Here is a 23892-nt window from a genome sequence, read left to right on the forward strand (position 1 = left end):
AAAGCTTGGAGAGAGATAAAGTGGGGAGAGATAAAGTACCAACCAATTAGCTCCAGTCATTTTTCAAACACAGTGTCATCTGACAGTTAGGAGCTGATTGGTTGGTACTTTTTTCTCTCTCTACTTTATCGCTCTTCAAGCTTTGATACATCTCCCCCTCAGTCTGTAAATGACTAACCCATAATTTGGAGATCTGCCTTTCTCCCGAGCCTGTTCCCCTGAGAACTAGCTTCTCATTATCTGAAATTGGTGTTTTGTACAATTGCATTCATAATAGTTATTTCTACAGATTTTTTCTTTGGGGAAACAGTTCTGTAGAATTGACATTGGTAAGCGCAGGGGGTGATGACCAATTGCTTGGAATCAACCCCCACCTCCCCAAACCAGACTTCCTGTTAAATGATAAAGACATTGAGCAGCAATTTATAGCACTGCATGAGAAGTATGATTGGTAGGCTTTCCCGAAGCATGTATAATTCTAGCTATATATAAGGTATTTGCAGCATATGCCTTATACATACATTGTACGAATAGTTTTGTGGTTAATACTACACTTGCCCCTGAGTCAGCAGTACAATACAGAATGTGCAATGATTATTCTCCGTTCGCACTTGTCCTGCCAATTTTGTTGTACGTGATGCTGTTATAGTGCACATTTGTTATAAAACTGCACAGAAGAGAGAATCGGGAGACAAAGCTCACACAGCTAGGGGTTAGGACCCAACAAGACCTGCATCAGCAATTTGGGAATAAAGAGAAGTAGGTAAATTATTGGGTCTTCAGGATGTGTGATATTTTTATTGTTTTAATTGTTTTGTTCAAATTCGCTACATTTCATGTATGTACTAATTCTTGCTCACACTCTATGGGCTGTTAATTGAACCTCTTCCTAGGTGTTTAACCACTGCTGGCACTGTCACTTAGGATGTGACTGCAGCCAGCTGGGCTTACGCTGACACCCATGCGATCCATAGTTGAGGCATCCCGTGAGACTGTACTATCCGTATCCTCACCCTGGCTGTAACAGAGGAAAATATGCAGAGTGGATTTCCTCCTGCTGCGCCAGCCCCCAAGCAGTGATGTAGCAGTCTCTGAACTTCACTACCGAAATCGCGCCAAATAATGACGTGAATTTGCCTTGATTTATGCAGACACACAACAATAGCCCAACGTGCAAATGGCAACTATGGATCGTACGCACCTGTACTAAAAGCGTGAGGAAGGGAATTTAGGACCTGACAAAGACCCGCTCGCTAGGCTGCATTTGCACGTAGCCTGCCGATGTTTGCAATATGCGCATGAATATAAGTCGCAGTGCGCTAACTAGTCCATGTGATCAGGAAGCATTCGCTCGCTGCGCATAGCCACCTCGCTAGAAAGAGTGACAGGACGAGCCATTTATGGGTGGTGATGGGCTGGTCGATGGAAACAGGGGTGTGGTGGTGCGAATGCAGGCGTGTCTGAGCATCTTAACGCCGTTTCAGGGGCGTGTATAATTAAGACGCAGCGTCATAATACACGTCACATGGCTGAATTATTCACTGAAGCACTCGCAGTGCTTGCGGTAGGTGCTGCGCATGGGTCCGATGTTACCGATTGCTGCGTACACTTCCTGGAGATGACGTGGGAAAGTGGGCGTCTTAAGACAGGCTGGTGGGCGTCTAATTACACACTGCGATCGCACGCCAAGACATGGTGGGCGTGCTAATGCCTTGCCGTGCGATCGCGGGATTTGCGTACTTTGGCTGCGTGCAAACGCATCTAGCGAGTGGGTCTGAATGAGGCCCTTAGTTCCTTCCAAGCATTGTTAGGCCGATTTAGAAGTCAGGTCGCCCTTAGGCAAAACATTATCTGCAGCCCCACCCCTTCTTCACAATTGCCCTCAGCTTCTGCTGTCGCGGGCAGTTACGCATAGCTGCAGAGCTACTGTACCAAGCAGCAGTGACAGACAGTTCTGCATAGACATCATTATGGTGTCACTGCAGACTCAGGCTCCGCCCACATCATCACAGCTGGATACTGACGCTGAAGCTTCCTGGTAGACAGCAGTTAGGCAAATCGCCCCAACCTCTGCCGCACATCCTGCACGCAAATCGCTGCCTGTGACACCTTCCCCTTCTCCTGCTGGTGCTACATAATAAAAATGATGCAGGGTTTGGCAGACTGCTGTGCCGCACCAAACAGGTGGCATCCCTAGGCACATTCCTAGTGGGTAGTTCACCACTGCTGTTAGGCTGATATCTGCCAGTGCAGAGGCCTGTTGCAGCAGGGGGATGATAATCAGTCCCCCCAACCCACATTCCTCATTAGGGGGTGGATTAATGCCACAGGGGGGTAATGGTGGCCAGGGTGATGTTTTAGTACTGGTAAGGGGGGGTGTGGGGAATTAGTGATGCCATACAAAATGGTTTATTTGCCCTGGGGAGAGGGTTTATTTACATATATATTAGTGACACATGGGGGAGGAATAATAGCACAACGGCGGCCTACAGTATGGACACTGGTGAGTTTGGGGCTCTGCCACTGGGGATCTATTACTGCTGGGGATCTAATGATACTAGGAGGTGAGAAGTAATGTTACAATGGTGGCCTGTGGACATGACGGGGGGTAAAGAGACACTCCCCAGGCAATACCATGATGACTTGATTCACAGTGGCCCTACTCACTTCACTTGATCTGGGAGGGTTGGACAGTTGCAGGAAACATACACTCAAGTACCTTTTGGTTCTATGTGTTCTACTAAATGCGACTGCAGCAACAATATAAACCAGTGATTCCCAACCTCGGTCCTCAAGGCACACTAACAGTCCTGGTTTTAGTGATATCCATGTTTCAGCACAGATGGTTAAATCAAAATAACTAAGGTACTAATTAAGTCACATGTGCTCAACTATGGCTATCCTTAAAACCTGGACTGTTAGTGTGCCTTGAGGACCGTGGTTGGGAATCCCTGATATAAACCCTATGAAAAAGCATTTACATTGATGACTGCAGGAAGAAAACAGTGCAGGCTACCTGAGACATCTACTCTCCACACAAGAGTGGAAGCCTGGCACGTGGTGCTGAGCTAATTAGGAAATGGACAAACAGAATTACCCCATAGGTTGTGCGTTTAGTAGGGAATTATACTGTCTGCTCCAATAGGGCAGTGACTGTGAATGATTCCATATTCTGTGTACAGCGCTGTGTAATATGATTGGCGCTATATAAATAAACAATAAAAATACCATACCATTGTATAACAGATGTACAAGCTCTCAAGGGCAAATTCTGGTCAAGACAAATTAGTAGTAGTGTCAGATTTACTCTCTGAAGGTCAAACACCTGAAGGGTACAAGGCATCTGATATCCTCTGATTCTATTGATCTTTGCACACACAACAGAAGCCCACCAGGTTATTAGGATATTGTTTGGAATTGATAGACTGAATTTTGCTAATGAATTAGAGATTTCAGTAGGGAGAAAGCATAATTTATTTGTGCTGTAAGTGGATTTATATTGCATTAGTTTATGCTTTTAGGTTTGAAAATATTATATTTTACATTTTTTTATAGTCAAGAAAATGTTTTATTGAGTGATCACTTTTGCAAATCACTAAGATGTGACAGAGTTTAAAAACATATATCAGCATTCCATAATAAGTGCATCATGAATAGAGATGCATTTGACTAATATCTTCATTCAGACCATGACTTTACATGGGAAGGTTGGAAAGGGTTGTGTTGTAGGGAACAGGGAAGGATGTTGGTATTACAGATGTGACCACATACCACTATCCTCAAAACTAATTTTTTACCGTGCGCCAAACGGGGCTGCTTGGCGCACCATAGAAAATGAGACAAAGCTGTGCCATGCGTCTTTTCAATAACTTCTCAGTTTGCATCTTGCTAATCCGATAAAAGCAGAAGGTATGCGTGTCCTGTACACCACTAGTGGATTTTCATGTTATAGCAATGAAAAATTACACTAACCTGAGAAAAAGTAAAGAGACCGGGGTCCGACGGGACTGAGCCACGCCATGCAGCGTTTTAAGAAGTGGAGATGTTGCCCATAGCAACCAATCAGATTCTACTTAACTTTTATCTAGCACCTTCTAGAAGATAATAGCTAGAATATGATTGGCTGCTATGGGCAACATGTCTATTTCTAAAAACCCGCACTTTAGTAAATATGCCCCTACAAGTCTGTTGGTGTGCAACTGTGGTGTCTGAAAAAGATGCTACGCAGTGTGAAATAGACACTATTAATGTGAAAATACGAAACGCGCTATCCATGGCGCGGCATTAAGTTGTGCCATGCGTCGTGTCCAAATGGAGCAAAAAATGCTAGATCTATGAGGAGATATCTGTACGGGTTGAGAAGTTGACGTTGTCCAAACTGCTGAGGCAGTAAGCCAAATATACAGTGGGTACGAACTCATCACACACTAAAATGGCAAAGGCAATTGCAGCCTACATTGGTGTGAGTAATGGATTGGGGAGTAGTTGCTGCCTTTCAGTGGTGGTAAGAGTTACTTTCCTGTTTAACATAGATATAGAGTACAGTGGCACAAATGGATGATCACTGACAGTGTGGTTGCTGTGGAAGAAACATCTGTGGAAGTGAAAAGTGTAAAGTTTTAATATATACTTACACGATGTGCATGGGCCTTCAGTGGTGAGGTGGCTCCTGGTGGGGGCAGATCCATCAAGTTTCCTGTGGAGAGAGAAATGTAAAGGAAAAGCATGCTCAGGAGGTAGAAGGGTGTGGGGAGAGAAAAAGATAAACCTGTCTCAATCATACGTACCTACATTTCCATGCTGGATTCTGGGAGATCGTGGGTGGTATGTCAAGACGGGAGGTGCAGCAGGTGTGGAGTGACAGTGCAGCTGGTGTTATCAATGGCCTTATTGTCCTTGTACTGGGAATAGTCAGTCTAAGGGGTGCTGCGTGGAAAATCTGCATATATGTGGTGCCAGCTCTGGTCAGGTGTGCTGTTGGCCGCAATAGATAGCTGTAATGATTCCTGCTTTATAGGTTTGGATGCTATGAGTGAGTCTTTGTGGGCAGACTCAGCTGTCTATACTATTATGTTCTTATGTTGTAAGGGAGCTGAGGTTGCAGGAAGATGTCCTATTGTTTGTATTCTCACGGAGAGTGTGTTCAGAGGTTGTATCCAGTGTGTTTCATTTATGTAGCTGAGCACATATGGTCCCTGGCTTCAGGTAATGGTACATTATTTTAATAGGAATATAGCTTTATACATAGGATCCATAAGGGAAATGATTTGAACAAAAGTAGTGTTGAAGATACAGTATTGGTCCAGTAGAGAAACAGTAGCAATGTGTCAGTGGTGTAGTAATATCATTTCTATTAATCAACATTAAGGAAAAACAATACAATAGGCTATTATCTCCTAATTCTCACACACAGGCTGGTTCTACAGACTGACATCACTCATCTTTCATCATGGAATCATCTTTGGGGCTGATGTAGAGTTGAGAATAAATGCATTTATTGGTGGAATGGCAACTTCTCCATTGGTCCACTTCTCCACGCTTTTCACTGCTTGATAAATAGACCCCTTATAGAGGCATAAATGGAATGGAGTGTGCGAGGCAGAGTAAGGGCGCACTATATTTGTGCAAATTCTTCCCATGCAGACTGAGACAAAGACATATACACCCATCAGCAATAACATTAAAACAACCTGCCGAATAGTGTATAGGTACCCTCTTGTGATCTGACCCGTAGAGGCATGGACTCTGCAAGATCTCTGAAGGTGTCCTGTGGTATCTGGCACCAAGACATTAGCAGCAGATCCTTTAAGTCCTGTAAGTTGCGAGGTGGAGTCTCCATGGCTCAGATTTATTTTTCCACCACAGATGCTCGATCACACTGAGATCTGGGGAGTTTGGAGGCAAAGTCAACACCTTGAGGTGTACTTGGTCTGCAACAATGCTTAGGTAGGTGATATATGTCAAAGTAACATCCACATGAATGTCAGGACCCAAGGTTTCCCAGAAGAACATTTCCCAGAGCATCACACCGCCCCCGCCGGCTTTACCATAGTGCATCCTGGTGCCATCTCTTGCCCAGGTAAACGACGCACACACATCAGGCTATCCACATGATGTAAAAGAAAATATGATTCATCAGTACAGGGCACCTTCTTCCATTGCTCCATGGTCCAGTACTGAAACTCACGTGCCCATTGTAGGCGCTTTCAGTGGTGGATAGGAGTTAGCATGGGCACTCTGACTGGTCTGTGGCTGCACAAACCCATACGCAGTAAGCTGATGCATTGAGTTTTCTGACACTTTTCTATCAGGACCAGCATTAACTTTTTCAGCAATTTGTGCTACAGTAGCTCTTCTGTGGGACCGGACCAGACAGGCTAGCCTTCATTCCCCACGTGCATCAATGAGCCTTTTGCACCCATGACCCAGTTGCTATTTCACCAGTTGTCCTTCCTTGGTTGACCACTTTTGGTAGTTACTCACCACTGTATATCAGGAACATCCCACAAGACCTGCCGTATTGGAGATGCTGACCCAGTCATCTAGCCATCACAATCTGGCCCTTATCAAAGTCGCTCAGAACCTTACGCTTGCTCATTTTTCCTGCTTCCAACGCATCAACTTCAAGAACTGACTGTTCACTTGCTGCCTAATATATATCCCACCCCTTGGCAGGTGACACTATAAAAGGATAATCAATGTTATTCACTTCACCTGTCAGTAGTTTTATTGTTATGGATGATGGTGTGCCTATCAGGGGGCATATAATTTGCTCAACCCATGGTGCAAAATACAAAGTGATGATGATTAGCAACCACTTTAGATTCACTGTACTCAGTGTTTCTTATTCCACTGACAATGTGGCTGCTGTGACCTCTTCATATTTGATGCTAGATAGCTGCAATCAGAAAGCTCATTTCCATTTGTTCTTTTTTTTTTTTTAAATGCATGAAAATCAATGTATTCCACTGAACTTAATTAATAGCTTAATGTTATATTTGCGTAACTGCAACTTATTATTTATTAATACCAATGTCCAGACACAGACAGTCTTATGTATACGAAACTTCATTATATATTGAAAGAAGAGTGTGCTGTGTAACTTTATAATATACTACTAATAATGACATGCCAAATCACCTGGCACAAACCTCTTTAGCCGTCCCCAGCTCTGCAGCAGTTTTCAGGCATTCTGTATTTTACAACTGCATTTTTTTTGCAAAAGCCGGGCAAATCTACATCAGCCCCGATTATGCCCAAAATATATAGGAAAGTATTTATTTAATAAGACAAGGTGCAAGGTAATAACTGTTATTATTGGATGGTGCTAGAAAGCACTTGTCATTAATAATGTCTGTGCTGTAACGTCAATAGTGTCTGGTATGTAACATGAACCCATAACCATGCCTCTCTCTAATGTAAAGCAATACACAGCACTACTCTAGGGAGCACAACAGGTTAAACTGACACAGTTCCATCGATCCTGACCTGGGAAAGGACAGTTCAGCTAATTACAGACTTTGTCACTGTCATCAGAATTGAAATCAATGACTTATTCACAAACAGTCAGCATCCATCCTCTATCCCTTGGATAGTACTGCATACAACATGTTTTCTTCTCTCAGAAAATCTTTAAATATACAGAAGGTATTAGAGTCACCATTCTATGTAAAATTCACATACACATGTACATTACAACTATTGTTTCTGATTAGAATCAGGAGCTTAATAATTATAAATATCCAAATATTTAGGGCAGACAGGTGTTTCATCGCACTCACCCCAATGTATGATATGTCTGAAACATTATTATTAAGACACTTTTACAGTAATATCATGTGTCAGCTCCCGCATGTGTTAGGTATCGGGGAAACTCCTTGCTGGCAGGACTACGCAGCTGGTGAGAAGGTGTCCTGGGTTGATAAATTGGAAACATAAAGCTCTGATATTTCTCAGAGCTATGACAGTAATAATAAATAACCCTACATATTCTCCAGTGCATATCTGTAAAGTGTGCACGAACATTTTAACAATCAATCATGTGACCCAGGTTATGGACAATTTTGCTTTGTTTGGCCATATCTGAGATCGGGGTCGTTCACAGGAATCCGAATGCTGACAGAAGCCCAAGGGGCTGATACAGAATTGCATGCGTCTGTTTTGCAGATTCTATCACTGCCCATGCTCCGCAGCTGAGCGCAAGGGTAATTCCAAGTTGTACGCATCTAAGGCGCATCTTCACTTGCAGCTAAATGGGCCTCACTTGGTGGCAGTGGGGCATCCATCACACGTAGGCTAAGTTTGGAGAGGGCGTGTCAAGGAAGTGTAGAAGGAATTGTGGGCTCGGTTGACTTTCGCAGAGATCTGTTTGATGTCAGACACATTTCCTGCACCAGTAATAGCAGCTGTGCTTTGATAATGATAACAGCTATGAAACCAATTACTGTATATGGATGGGGCATTGCAATCACATAGATGCATACAACTTGTACAGGAGAATATGTGCATTTAGGCCCTGATTCAGAGCCGGACGCTCTTTCAGAGCGCTCGCTCTGAATCAGGGTGTTTTATGTTTTTGTTGCGGCCTCTAGGCCGCTCGCTTTTGCGAGCGGCCAGGTGATGGTCGCAATGGTTGCGATGAGGCCCTTGTGGTAGGGTCTCGTCTGTCGCAAGCCCCAGAGAGCTTCCTGCTCCTACAGAGCAGGAAGCTCTCCACTGACATCACTTGTGATGTCAGTGGTGCCTCCCACAAACGGCAGGCGTTCCTTCGGGAATGCCTCAGTTTATGTAGCCACCCCCCCTCCCCGCCTACTAAATGGGGCGAGCTGTCAATCAACGCTCTCGCTCCGGGGCTTGCGCATACGCGCGGTGCGTGCACAGTACCCCACCATCGATCCGCTTGCGAGAGCTATGCTTAGTCCCATGTATGCAAACCGGTTGTAATTGCAGCCAACTTGCATGCAGCTCTGAATCTCCCCTAAATGCCATGGTTTTGTGGGTTTCCCGATTACTGCAAATCTCCAGCAATACATGCCTTGCTTATTGAGCCTATATTATATGAAATTCACAAAGGAACAAGCACCGTCAACACCACTGCCTGCTCGGAACACACAAGTGGTAACATGTGCAAGGCGCGGATTGATGCACTATCACAAGCATTGGGGAACGTACCAAGGGCCTGATTCAGAGCCGCTCGTAAGCGGCCGCTCGTTCGCTCCGAGCGATGTTCGCACATCTGCGCATGCGTATGGGTCGTAATGCGCATGCGCCAACCAGTCAGTGCGATCGGAAATCGAGCGCTCGCAAAATAGCGAGTGCCTGCTAATTTGAGTGACAGGATGTGGCGTTTGTGGGTGGTAACAGGGGAAGGTGCTTGAAAACGGGGAGTGGAGATCCGAACGCAGGCGTGCCAAACAGTCAAAACAGGCGTTTTAAGGGTGTGCATAATTAACAAAGCAGCGTCATCGACCACGTCACTTGGTTGTTTCTTAGCCAGAACTGTTCGCATGATTGCGGTAGGAAAATGCAACCACAAGAATAGCAAGCAGTTCATTCGCCTTTCGATGTACTCGATTAATCCAATAAATAGCGGAGATGACGTATGAAGCGAGCGGCCAGGGGGCGTTTTTTACAAAAAACCGTCTGCATGTTTTGTTCGCTCGTTCAGACATGGAGGCGTCAACAGAACGCAAAGAGCGAACGGTCAATTTAAATAGCCAGCCCCTTTTTCTGGACGAGCGAGCGCAAATAGCGTCCGGCTCTGAATCAGGCCCCAAATCCGGGTGAGCACTGGACTGCAGAGAAGAAGCAGTCATTATTGTATAGTAAAATATAACTAACATCACTGTATTAATAGACTAGCCGGTGAGTACCTTCAGCAATTTTATAGCTCTGCAACAAATAAATACCACAGTGCTTACACAGTATAAATCACGTGAGAGTTCAATTTCTTTGTGCTGGGAATACACATCATGACATCCTGAAGTTGAATAAGATGTTTTCTAGCATACAATCTTCACATGGACCTCAAGGACAAGGTACCAGAAAGCTATGGTAAAAAGAAACAAAAAAATACAATCTTATTTTTAAAAACCTTAAAATTAAAATAAAAAAAAACTATGTCTTGCACATTCCATTCTGATTACCTCAGTCATGTTTTTACGCTGACACTTTGGCCTCACTTACAAAGGGTAAAAACGTGCAGAGCAGAAGCCTCTTTGGAGTTGACGTGCGCCGGAATTCAAGCAGATGCATCTACTATAATCACGCCAAAGTGACCGGGTTTATGGAGCAAATCTTTTCACAGGACTTTGGGAGGAGTCAGTGCATTACTTAGGGGAGGAGTCAGCGCATTACTTAGGGGAGGAGTCAGCGCATTACTTAGGGGAGGAGTCAGCACATTACTTAGGGGAGGAGTCAGCACATTACTTAGGGGAGGAGTCAGTGCATTACTTAGGGGAGGAGTCAGAACATTACTTAGGGGAGGAGTCGGCGCATTACTTGCATAGTGGATTTGGCACACCAGTGCATTTTGGTTTGTGGAGCAGTGGAAAAACGAGGATTCAATTTGTGGATCGAGATTGTTGAAGATAACAAGAAAAATAGGTAAAGAGGACACAATTTATTGAGGGCTATTCCTTGCTGGGAGAAGGGGCTCATTTCCACTTTTCCGCAGATCTGAGCCTTCAGGCACTGGATTACTGCGCGTCGGCTCACTTCTAATTTGAAGAGGCTTCTGCTCAGAGTGGAGGGCAGGCATGCACAGGTGTGTGCCAAGAGAATCAGTTAGGTGTACAGGTCTTGCACCTATGTGTTCCTAAATTCCTACCATCACATATCACACAAGTGCTCATAATATGTTGTCATGAACCACCTATAAATATTACCAAGCAGACTCTAAAATCAGTGGGCAGTAAGGTGTTCTTATCCTCTATAAGGTGCCCCCCTATAAATATCCATACAGTACCTCCCAACCTCGAATGTCACAACAGCAAAAAAAACACAGGGCGTGGCCGCAGATAAATGGAGGAGTTTCAAAAAAATTATCCATGGAGGGTATTTTTACTACATAAATGTAATTTATTTTTAATTCTGTATGCGCTGGACGTACTTGCCTCTGCTGTGCGCAGCTCCAGAATATCTGTTGACCCCTTCCCCAAACAAAAAATTCAGACAAACGACCAATATTATTACCATTATTTTTCTAGGAGGCCCCTGTTCTCACACAGTCCCTGCAGAAAACATATGAAGATAATAAGTTGTGCCTGCTTCGTAGCTGTTGTATACAAATCTTTAGAGGCCTGATGATGTCAATCAACACTTTGTAACTGATTCTCCCACCAGTTATGTCTTTGTTAGAACACTAGGGGGCAGTGGCCGGTTATATATCTTTCTGTGTAATTATAGACTGGAGGATAAAGAGCCTGATTCAGATCTGCACGCAATGCCGATATTTATGCAGTTTGTGCGAATATTAGCCATTGCGCATGGGTGAAAGCCGCACTGCTCACTCGCAGCTATTGAATTGTGAATAAGATTACACAGAGGATTTGACAGGTAGTCAGCGTTTGGGGAGGTAACGGGGGGTGGATAAACGCAGACGTGTCTGACCGCTTAATCTCTGTTTTCAGGGCGTGCATAAATTAGCCACTTCTTGCTCGCAGCAGGAGAGCCCTCTGCGCGTCTGGAGACCCATTATGTGTGTGGCACCTTAGACTTACTTAGAAGGCTGATGGCCACCTGATCTGCGTTCCATGTTTTCAATATTGTGCGTAAGCAGCGGATGTGAGATGCTTTCAGTGGGCGTGCCTAAACATTGGACGGCGAGTGGGTCATTAGCATATTTTCGCAATTGCGATTGGTGAGAATATCAATGTGTTCACAATGCGACATGTGAAATCCCGACACTCTCAGAATGTCAACATTAAGGTGAGGCTGTGGAACGGAGGGTTAGGCACTAGGGGAGGTTAGGGATTAGGATTAGAGATGGGAGGAGAATCCTTATCGGAAACGCTGCTCCGTAGAGGTTTGCATCAGAACTGCTCCACGTAACTGCCGGAAAGGTCACCGCTAGACCACGAGTGTTGGTGTGCTGACATTCTATCATGTCCACTCTTCAGCAGTGTCCCCATGATGAATGTCCACATGCATATGCATGATGACATTAAGACCAGGTCAAAATTCTTATGTCGACAATATGAATGTCGACCTTACAGTATACACCACACCCATTTGCATAAAGTTATGTTATAACCAAGAAGTAAGGTGTAAAGGATCTAACTGTAAAAGGAAGTTATAGTTCCCCTGTAAACACTTACTGTATACTCGCCGATTTCATAACTGAACTATGCAGCCTACAGTATGAATTCACTAGTACACCCTGAGATAGATGGTATTTGTCTACCTATAATATAAGTTAGGATTGGGTACGATATCCCGGCGGCTGAATATGCCGGGTGAAATACCGACGCCGGAAGCCCAAACATGAAGAATCCCAACGGCTAAGGTAAGCAAGCTAACCCTACCCTTCCCCCTAACCCTCCCTTGGTGGTGCCTAACCCTAAAACTCCTGGGGTGGTGCCTGACCCTAACCCTCCCTTCCCGCACTCTAAATCTAACCCTCTCGGGGGGGGGGTGCCTAATCCTACCCTCCTCCAGTGGTGCCTAACCCTAAACCCCCCTTCTCCACAGCCTAACCCTAACCCCCCCCCTGCCTTAGTTCGTGAAGCCGTCTGTCCGGATTCCGTCATAGGGCTAAAGGTAGGCATCAGGATTTAGCCGCCTACCTTTAATCCAAAACAGGATTTTGATGCCGGGATTTAGTCAGACGGCTCCCTGGTCATCAGTATATTCACTACATCCCTATAAATTAATCTTTATATCTAGGGGTAGAGCAACTAAAAAGAACGTTAGGTGCTATTAGTAATGATAATCTAGGCTCTCCTAGTCCTCATTTAGGGCATATTTATTAATTATCGGGTTTTAGACCAGATACTGAAAATTTCTGGCTTATCTCCACAATAAGTAATGAAGGATGGCGGACATTTATTAATAACCACATGCAGTGATGGGGGTTCTTATAGGAGCCCCTCCCTGTGTTGTGTAAGAAGTAAATGATCACTAATGCGCATGTTCTGTCATCTGACTGTGCATGTGCGAGCGGCCATTGCTGGGAGGGGACCCTTCAGATGCCTCTCTGAGTACATGGTGCAGAATGTACCCATAGGGTATAATGGCTAATGTCATATATAGATGCAGTTATCTACCGGGCCAAGCTACAGAATGCTTCTCTTTCAGGTGTTAGGTAAATTCGACGTTTAAGCAGCCCCCATAAAAACCTATGGGCGCTATGTGCTGCAATCCTGGGGATGCTTTAGATTTGTGGGTAACCCCCGAAAAACTGGTGTCTTTTTCGCCTCCCAATAACTGGTGTCTTATTTGCTGATATTGTGTCTAAGTCACAATGTGATAGGACTAGGACGCACCAGGAGACTGTGCTGATTAATTGATACGTGACACTTGTATATATATGAGTCTCTGTATCAGCATGTGTAGCGCTACGATGCAGTGGCTGCCGATTTTGTCCACGCCAAGTTCTGTTCACAGATTCAGTCGCACACAGATATACAAGTGTCACATAGAAAATTAATCAGCAGAGTCTACTGATGCGTCCTGGTTGCGTCACATTGCAACTAAGACCCATTTTCAGCAAAATAAAAAAAAGATACCCCGGGCCCTGACGGCTCACTTACTGCAGGCATGTCGTGCCGCATGCCGTATTGCGGAAAGATGTAGGAGACACATCTGTAATACATTAATTATAGCATTTGTAGTTATTACACTTGATGTAATGAAACTGCAATAGTAGTAAAAAAAAAAAATCACATTTGAAATTAAGGAATATGCTATTTTCACATTTAGAGGCAAGTACAGTTTAGCTGGGTACACACTAGACAATATTTTGGACAATTTCCGACGGATCGGAACGACAAATCGTTAAAGTCATCCAGTGCGTACTCACTATCCCGTGCTCCAGTGAGTCATCACGTCTTTTGATCGGCCCTACATGCTTCTCAGTGAGGATGTCGTTAACTATTTTTACCACATCGTGCAGTGTGTACATTCTGCCGAACGACCAGGCGATATGTTGGCATAATAAAAAGTAACGATCTAGCCACCAAACGATGCACGATATATCATTCCGACGTTTGTAACATTGCACAGTGTGTACGCACTATATCGTTTGTCCGGGAGTTTAAAGGGAAATAGTTGACGATATCCCATCGTTTGCACATCGTCTAATGTGTACCCAGCTTCACAAACTAATGCAATAATGGAAAGTTTTATACTGTAAAGATGAGGTGTACAACCTGTAGGTCTTGGCCAGTAGTGGGGAACAAGAATCTTTACTGGGTCCCCCGATAGCCAGATATACAACATATTGTATTGTGGCATCTTTTTGGATACTAGAATAACAACACACTGACATTCAGGGTTCCATAATAATGGTGCACTCTAATATGGGGTCCCAGAGACATAGCACACTGGTATTTGGGGCCCAAAGACAATGGTATACTTCGGTCCAGAGAAAGAAAGGTTGAACACCACTGTTGGATAGGATGCACTGAATGTTTGGAAAGAGACTTGAACCACTTGGCAGACATTGCCACCTCCACCAGAAGTTGCTGTTAAGGATGTACCTGCACTATTTACATGAGACCCCTAGAGCTCGCTGTTGGGGCTCATACAATAGACAGGGATCCACAGAGAATTAACCTGGAGTTAGCAGCAGCAATCAAGAGTTAAGTGCAGACAGACTAGGCAAGGCAATAGCAACTGAGGGGGCAAACGGATGCAGGTGTGTACGGGAGTCTGCTGCAGAAAACTAAAGCTGGCCACACACACTAGACCAACTTTCATCCAACTAGTTGATTGGTTGGAATGAAATCTGGTAACGTATGGGAGTAACTGATGATCAACAATTTGCTCCTAAATGCCAGAAAACAGATGAAAATGGTCGTCAGACAAGTTTGTTAAATGTTTGACCTAAACAATTTGTTCAAACAGTTTTGTCCATTTCCAGCGTTTGGGAGCAAATTGCTGATTGTCATTTGCTTTTATCCCTTACCAAATTTTCATTCCAACCAATCAACTAGTTGGCTGGTTGGATGTATGTTGGTCTAGTGTGTGGCCAGCTTAACTTGTAGGTCTGAAGACTTGCAATTAACTGGCACAGGTGGACATGCACAGAAACAGTCAGGATGCAGATCTGGATCGTACCAGACCAGCTACTCAGGATGCAGGTAGGAATAATGTAGGAGCTGCAAAGCTGGATATGAACTTGATTGTGGCAGGCCAGCTACTCAGGATGCAGTTGGGAGTTTGTAACAGAACCAGTACTTGATATGGTTGGACTGAAAGGCGGATGCAGGTTGAGGTTTGTAACAGAACCAGTACTTGAAATGGTTGAACTGACAGAATGAATCCACGGGTACACGCTGGGACTAGACACAAACCAAAGGTGACACAAAAGGTAAATTGGAGGGTCTTTGCTAGGCACAGACATGGAGCTGGGATGTACACGAAAATGGCAGAATTCATTAGGACACAGGAGACAGGACAATGAGGATTGAGTCTGGAAGCAAAGGTATACAACGGCAGGATACTGGACACAGGAACAAAGGCTCAGGAGCAAGGCACTATGCAGCGACCACATGAACATCAACTAGGTGCAGAAACTTAGTAATATAATCAGCAGGTAGGAACTGACTTGAATCCCTAATGAAGGGAGAGGTCTCATGTGATTGGTCACTCAGGCTGAGGTCAGGTAATGAGACTACCAACAGGTGAGTAGCTGCACGTAGCAGCCAGAGTCCAGGAAGCTAGGATAGCGACTGAGAGCCAATCAGGCAAAGAGCCACAGCGGCACATGTAACAGTTGCAACTCTCTCTTATTTTATTGCTTTATATATCAAATATAATGGCACAAATTTGTCTATAGTGTAAGTGCCAATAGTCTCATTATTAATAAACACCTATGTTTTGTGTCCAGTACAGAGTTAAAAGGGATAGTTCTAAATCGTGTTTTTATGTATGTATTATTGGTAGAACTAAAGTGTATAGCTTTCTGTGGCTCTCTGCTTCTATCTACTGGGAATCTTGTGAATTGCACTTTCTGTACATTATACTGAACTTGAGGGTTTGTATTTGTAAACCTCCACAGCAGTAGAGAATGAAAGTCTATTGTGAGAAGATAGTGGTGGTGGAGGGAGATACGGTGGGGGTGCATGGGACAAGGTAAGAGTGGCAAGGACATATGTGACTGTAGGAGGGAGACTGGGGGTTATATGTGACAAGGGATGAGAGAGTGATGGTCAATACAGTGACAAGGGATGAGAGAGTGATGGTCAAATGTAATATTCGCATACAGATGTGTCCTCATACAATGGGCGTCTTTACGCCAGGCACGACTGAGGCGCTCCGTGGGGAGTAGCATATCCGTATATTCCTTTCAATTTTGCGTCTTAGTTGCATCACAGACACGGTGAATAGCCGCTCACAGTGTGCTAGAGACGCTGCGACTTTTACCGCACAGGAATTGGTCTTACACACGTACAAAGGGCCTATATCATAGATATATGTAAATTCGATATGTATGTAATGTTTGCAGGTCTACGCATGAGTGGCACTGCGCATGTGCAGATCTGTTCCTGTGACGTCGGTCGCAGTGCCCCAAAGGCGCATCATGATTGACGTGCTGCTGGAGTATCCGGGCAGTGACGGGGCGCGTTCCAGAAAACAGGAGCGCGTTTGTCCCATTTTCAGGGTGTGCTGAAGCCAGGACGCAGCTTCATTGGCCCCGGCTGCGTAATTTTTTTCAGACCTCCTGAGTAACCTGAGGTTTACCCAGATGTCCGATCTAAGAGCAGTTGATCCGATGCCGTATCTTAGGTCGCAGCAGCGTATCAGAGATGCTGGCAAGAGGTGTCTATTTACAGAAGACGCCTTCCGCTGTGTTTACATATTGTGGCACAGCTGCTATAGCGTCCATCTCTGAATCAGGCCCAAAGTCGCAGAGGAAGCACAACGGAATGGAACGCAAGGAAACGCCGCGGCTGCTGGCATCAGAGCCCTTATTACACAGATTCAGACTCCGTTGCACACAGATGTACAAATATCACCCAGTTGTTTATGTGAATAACGTACACATTGTGAGCGGGAAAAAAACCCTGGTGGCTGACCGGTGCATGCGCTGGATCTGTACTACACGTGCTGATCAGTGTCTGTACGTGTTCTGCCCGTGCTAAATTTAGCGGATGTGTCCTTGTACGCAGCTTCAGTTGCGTGAAAACACCGGCCTTCCTGAGTAACCTGAAAGTTACTCAGATGACCGATGGCAACGCAGAGTGATCCGGTGCTGCATCCTTTAATGCAGCCTGCAGTAGTGGATCACACAAGCTGGCAGGCAGAACCATAACTAGACTTTTCGGTGCCCTGGGCCAGAAAGAGCATTGGCGCCCCCCTATATTCAAATACGGACACAAGATGTGCCCGAAAAAGGTACATGGCCTCATGGGTAAGGGCCATGACAAATCTGATTTGTCCCGTACAATGATGAACAGATACCTATCCCTTTGTACCACTGTTATCCAGGTGTTACTGCCAGTTACAAAGTGAATCCATTGGCTGCAGTGATGATACACAATAATTACGCAGTATAACTCACCAGCACTAGATGTAGGAGAGCGCTGGTGAAGCTGCACCTGCAGCAGGATTTGTCCATCAGAACAGCCGTGCACAAGCCTTTAGTCAGCAGTGTAGATCACAGACTGAAGGAATAGAAAGAGCACTACTTGCAGTGTATATGCAGCAAATATCAGCGGTGGGGAGATCCGTGTATGTACCCTGTGCCGGCAGCTGAACTCACCCGTAAGGGTACTCAGAGTGTGCTGGTAACACTGGGTCGGGAATCACTGGCTGTGTTCAGGGCTACCATCAGAAATTGTAGGGAAGATAGCTTTGTGTATTAAATAAAGGAAGATGTGAGTGAAAGAGCTTGGGGAGATGGCCAGATGGAGGAGGAGTCCGCCAGGGAGGAGATAGCGGTGGCCAGGAGATGCCGGGGATAAGAGAAGAGGAAGCTACAAGTGAGAATGATTATAAATAAAAAATTGACAGGCCTGAACAGCGCCCCCTGCCCTGCGGTGCCCTGTGCCAGGGCACGTCACACCACCCTAGTTACGGCCCTGACAGCAGGAGACATCTATTTACAGAAGACGTCGCCTGTGCAATTAGAATATTTTGGGGAGTGGATCACTAGGTCTATAATAAAAAGGTAGACAATGTTTAGGTAGACAATACAAGTTAGACCGGCAATAGGTCGACAGGATCTGAAGGTCGACAGGATCCGAAGGTCGACAGGATCCGAAGGTCGACACACTAAAGGTTGACTAGTAAGGTCAACAGGGTCATTATGTCGACACAGAAATGGTCAACATGATTTTTTTTGTAGCCCTAATCTTCACCCTAACCCTCCCTCATGGTGTAGGGTCTTCAGCAAGACATTGTAGTATTGTGTTGTGTCACAAGAAATATATATATATATACAGTCCTGGCAGGCGGCACTCTGAATAAATACACCCAGTACAGGTAAAGTGTGAAAAATACCGACATTTCGGAGCTACTTTATTGCCCCTTCTTCAAGGTAAGAAAATTACTTACACACATAAAACATGCATTTATACTCACATATCAACGTGACATGGTCCGCATCTGGCTGCGTTCTAGGCCAGGGAGCGTGCTAATGACGTCATCACAACTAGCCCTCATCTCGGCGCACAAGCCGCGTCAGACCTGGGATGGACGATCCGCCCATGGCTCACATCACCGTTGCCCAGGCAACACCCAGATAGCGGACTAGCAAAGAAGACATATATAAACTTTAAAAACAAAGAACACACATGGTGATTGCGACACCCAACATTACTTAATATGTAACAAAATGTATATTATGTAACAAATCCCATTAAGGGGAATACAGAACCCTAATAAACATCATACCATATGGATTATTAATTATACATCACCCTAAGCAAAAATATGCCATCATAATGGACTCTAACCACCTACACCACCCACAACCTATGTTTAGATTCCTACATTATCAAGCGTATTTTACTTAGCCGCTAGGCAGATAATTATGTTTAGGAAAGAACATCTAAACTCTATACCTCAACCTTCCAAATCAAGAAAGAGGGAACAATCCCAAATAAATTCATAAAAAGCAATGTAGGCCAAGATTTTCATTCAAACCCCGGGGTGCCAGGGATTGCAATCGAAAGATCCAGGCAGATTCACATTTTAGCAACCATGCATAGAATCAGGTACATGATCAATGATCATGTACCGAAGGGTTGCCAAATTGTGTCCCCTTGCAGCAAAATGACGTGCTACCGGTTGCTCGCTTTCCCCTGATGCAATGGCAGCCCGAATGGCTGACCGATGCAAGGCCATACGTTCCCTTAATGTCCTGTTAGTCTTACCGATGTACATCAATCCACATGGACAAATAATGACATAGATAATAAAGGCACCTACAACTTAAGTTTGGATTGATGGGAAGTGCCACCCTCTGGGACATTTTATATATATATATATATATATATATATGTATATGGAGTAAAGATCTATATATATATATATATATATATATATATATATATATATATATATATATATGGAATAAAGAACAAACAAACAATCGGTGTGCAAATCATCAATCAACAATGAAACAGGTGATTCACAGTCCTTCCTTCCAGTTGATTAATGGATTGATAAAAAATGACATGCAGTGTTCTCCCCAGAAATTTTTTCCAGCCAGGTGGTATCAAGAAGTAGCCGGGTGGGACCTTCGCAATAATAAAATGTTTTAAACTCTGACCTTATACTGATTTAAACTTTAAATAACATTTTAAATTATAAATTCTCCTCTTCTTATTAGAGGCCCAATCGATTATGAAAAGGCTGCAAAGTCTGCAGGATCTGGTCCTATTTATACAGCTTCCAGATACTGACCCCACTTGCAGGCTCCCAAAGTGCCGGGTGGTAGGCTGTTTTTGCCGGGTGGTGCACCCGCCAAAAACAGCCTGGGGAGAACACTGACATCTGTATCCTTGGGACACCAGAAACAAGCACAGGCAGTGAACCAAACAGCCAGCGTCTTCCCTTTATATGCACCCAAATCCAAATGGGGTGGTAATCAACTGGAATATGAAACAAAGAAAAAGGGGCACCACATGGTGCATTAAACGAGAAAACTTTTATTCCAACTAGCTGACACACAGCTCTTCAATCAGAATCAGAAGCGGTCAAATACCACCTCAAGTGTGAACAGTAAAAATGAAGTAATAAGCCAGGGTATCACCCGAACGTCCCCGGGATCTCCGTCGGGCACTCGATCAATCTCAGGTAAGGACAACAAACCTTGCTCCAACGCGTTTTGTCATAGACTTCGTCAGGAGGGGGGCGCCAATGCTCTTTCTGGCACAGGGCGCTAAAAAGTCTAGTTACGGCTCTGGTATCAACACCTACTTCCCTATAGATTGTAAGCTTGTGAGCAGGGCCATCTTACCTTTATGGCAGTTTTCTTCTATTAATGTTGTTTCCAATCGTAAAGCGCAACAGAATATGCTGCGCTACATAAGAAACTGTTAATATATCCACATATATATATATATAATATATATAACAGACCTCCACAGTACTTTTCAATAGAGATAACACGTTCCTCTAATAATACCAATATTGATAGATCCACCAACCCAATTAGGTAGAAAAAAAACCACTCCATGAATCTAAATGAACAGCCCACACCAATGGTACCTACCTACTACCCCGCTTATTATAAATAACATCCCCACCCTTACCAATAGCATCCACCCCGCATACTATAAAACACACACTCCCATGTAGATATAATCACTGACGTGTGCTCTCCCAGGAAGAGCTGATCGGGGAGGGAGGGGCGAAGCAAATAGGAGAGGATGGGGAAGGGCAGAAAACCAGTAAGGAGGGGGAGGGAAGAAGCGAGTGAGGGCAGAGCAGACAGAGGGTTGGAGCCGACCGGAGCAGAGGGGGCGAGGCGGAGCCGACAGAGGAGGAAGGGGGCGGGTCGGAGCAGATAGGGAGGAGGGAGGGGGGGTGGAGCAGATAGGAGAGTAATGGGCCAGGGAGGAGGGGCGGAGCAGAGAGAAGTCCAGGCGGAAGACAGAAGGAGAGGGGCGAGACGGAGTAGGGAGAAGCGACGATGCAAAGAGCGAGGAGAGGGGCGGGACAAGAAAGGAAGGCAGCTCGTTGGTGATTGGTTTATGGGCAGGGGCCACTTGCCAGGAAGCGCCGCAGGGACGGGGCCAGCTTCAGCCCAATAAAGTGAAAGGCCATGCCATGGTTGTTCGTTCCTCGATAATGGCATCACGGGCAGCAACCATGGCACCACCAGTATGCTAGACGACCCACTCATGTGACAAAGGGAAGGTGGCTGGGGGATATGTGACAAGGGCTGGGGGATATATGACATAGGTCGGGTGGCTGGGGGATATGTGAGAAAGGGAAGGTTGTTGGGGGATATGTGACATAGGGAGGGTGGCTGGGGGATATGTGACATAAGGAGGGTGGCTGAGGGATATGTGACATAGGGAAGGTGGCTGGGGGATATGTGACATAGGGAAGGTGGCTGGGGGATATGTGACATAGGGAGGGTGGATGGGGGAAATGTGACATAGGGAAGGTGGCTGGGGGATATATGACATAGGGAGGGTGGCTGGGGGATATGTGACATAGGGAAGATGGCTGGGGGATATGTGACAGGGAGGGTGGCTTGGGGATATGTGACATAGTGAAGGTGGCTGGGAGATATGTGACAGGGAGGGTGGCTGGGGGAAATGTGACATAGGGAGGGTGGCTGAGGGATATGTGACAGGGAAGGTGGCTGGGGGATATGTGACAAAGGGAAGGTGGCTGGGGGATATATTGACAGGGAGGGTGGCTGGGGGAAATGTGACATAGGGAGGGTGGCTGGGGGATATGTGACATAAGGAGGGTGGCTGAGGGATATGTGACATAGGGAAGGTGGCTGGGGGATATGTGACAGGGAGGGGGACTGGGGGATATGTGACATAGGGAAGGTGGCTGGGGGATATGTGACATAGTGAGGGTGGCTGGGGGATATGTGACAGGGAAGGTGGCTGGGGGATATATGACAGGGAGGGTGGCTGGGGGATATGTGACAAAGGGAAGGTGGCTGGGGGATATGTGACATAAGGAGGGTGGCTGGGGGATATATGACAAAGGGAAGGTGGCTGGGGGATATGTGACATGGTGGGTACACACTGGGCGATATTACTGAGCGACTGCACAATTACGACATCATAATCGTGCAATCGCTCAGTAGTCGTGCACAAATCATGCACTTTTATGTCGGAAACGACCAGCGATGCGCACTCCCACTGGTCGTTTCCGACATTGTCCATCGCCTGAACATGCAGCACAATCTGACGATAACGACAGATTGGCATGTTCAGGAATGATGGACAGTACCTGCACTGAACGACTAATCGTTCAGTGCAGACACTTCTGGGGATCAGGAACGACGGTACGATTATGATGTCGTAATCGTACTGTCTTTCCTGATCGCCTAGTGTGTACGCACCTATAGGGAAGGTGGCTGGGGGATATGTGCCATAGGGAAGGTTGCTGAGGGATATATGACATAGGGAAGGTGGCTGGGGGATATGTGACATAGGGAAGGTGGCTGGGGAATATGTGACATAGGGAAGGTGGATGAGGGATATATGACATAGGGACGGTGGCTGGGGGATATGTGACATAGGGAAGGTGGCTGGGGGATATGTGACTGGGAGGGGGGCTGGGGGATATGTGACATAGGGAAGGTGGCTGGGGGATATGTGACAGGGAGGGGGGCTGGGGGATATGTGACATAGGGAAGGTGGCTGGGGAATATGTGACATAGGGAAGGTGGCTGGGGGATATGTGACAGGGAGGGTGGCTGGGGGATATGTGACATAGGGAAGGTGGCTGGGGGATATGTGACAGGGAGGGTGGCTGGGGGATATGTGACATAGGGAGGGTGGCCGGGGGATATGTGACATAGGGAAGATGTCTGGGGGATATGTGACATAGGGAAGGTGTCTGGGGGATATGTGACATAGGGAGGGTGGTTGGGAGATATGTGACATAGGGAGGGTGGCTGGGGGATAAGAGACAAAGGGAAGGTGGCTGGGGGATATGTGACAAAGGGAAGGTGGCCGTGGGGTATGTGACATAGGGAGGGTGGATGCGGGATATGTGACATAGGGAAGGTGGCTGGGGGATATGTGACATGGTGGGTACACACTGGGCGATATTACTGAGCTACTGCGCAATTACGACATCGTAATCGTGCAATTGCTCAGTAATCGTGCACAAATCATGCACTTTTATGTCGGAAACGACTAGCGATGCGCACTCCCGCTGGTCATTTCCGACATTGTCCATCGCCTGAACATGCAGCACAATCTGACGATAACAACAGATTGGCATGTTCAGGAATGATGGACAGTACCTGCACTGAATGACTAATCGTTCAGTGCAGACACTACTGTGGATCAGGAACGACGGTACGATTATGATGTCGTAATCGTACTGTCTTTCCTGATCGCCTAGTGTGTACGCACCTATAGGGAAGGTGGCAGGGGGATATGTGACAAAGGGAAGGTGGCTGAGGGATATGTGACATAGGGAAGGTGACTGGGGGATATGTGACAAAAGGAAGGTGGCTGGGGGATATGTGACGGAGGGTGGCTGGGGGATATGTGACATAGGGAAGGTGGCTGAGGG

The 23892-nt window shown here is 45.7% G+C and overlaps 2 protein-coding genes across 2 annotated transcripts in view; one reads left to right on the forward strand and one right to left on the reverse strand.

Moving 5' to 3' along the window:
• The window catches only part of EPHB1 (EPH receptor B1), a 278858-nt gene extending 274202 nt beyond the window's left edge, over positions 1-4656 (reverse strand). Inside the window, exon 1 of the mRNA XM_088473838.1 lies at positions 4635-4656. The gene's annotated coding sequence lies outside the window, so the exon portion shown is untranslated. The remainder of the gene's footprint in view (positions 1-4634) is intronic.
• A 10605-nt stretch (positions 4657-15261) lies between these two features.
• The window catches only part of LOC148522707 (uncharacterized), a 236513-nt gene continuing 227882 nt past the window's right edge, over positions 15262-23892 (forward strand). The window contains exon 1 of the mRNA XM_088473860.1: positions 15262-15302. The gene's annotated coding sequence lies outside the window, so the exon portion shown is untranslated. The remainder of the gene's footprint in view (positions 15303-23892) is intronic.

Source organism: Taudactylus pleione, unplaced genomic scaffold (assembly GCF_031769625.1).
Source record: "Taudactylus pleione unplaced genomic scaffold, aTauple2 ptg000142l, whole genome shotgun sequence".
In the NCBI taxonomy this organism is placed as follows: domain Eukaryota; kingdom Metazoa; phylum Chordata; class Amphibia; order Anura; family Myobatrachidae; genus Taudactylus; species Taudactylus pleione.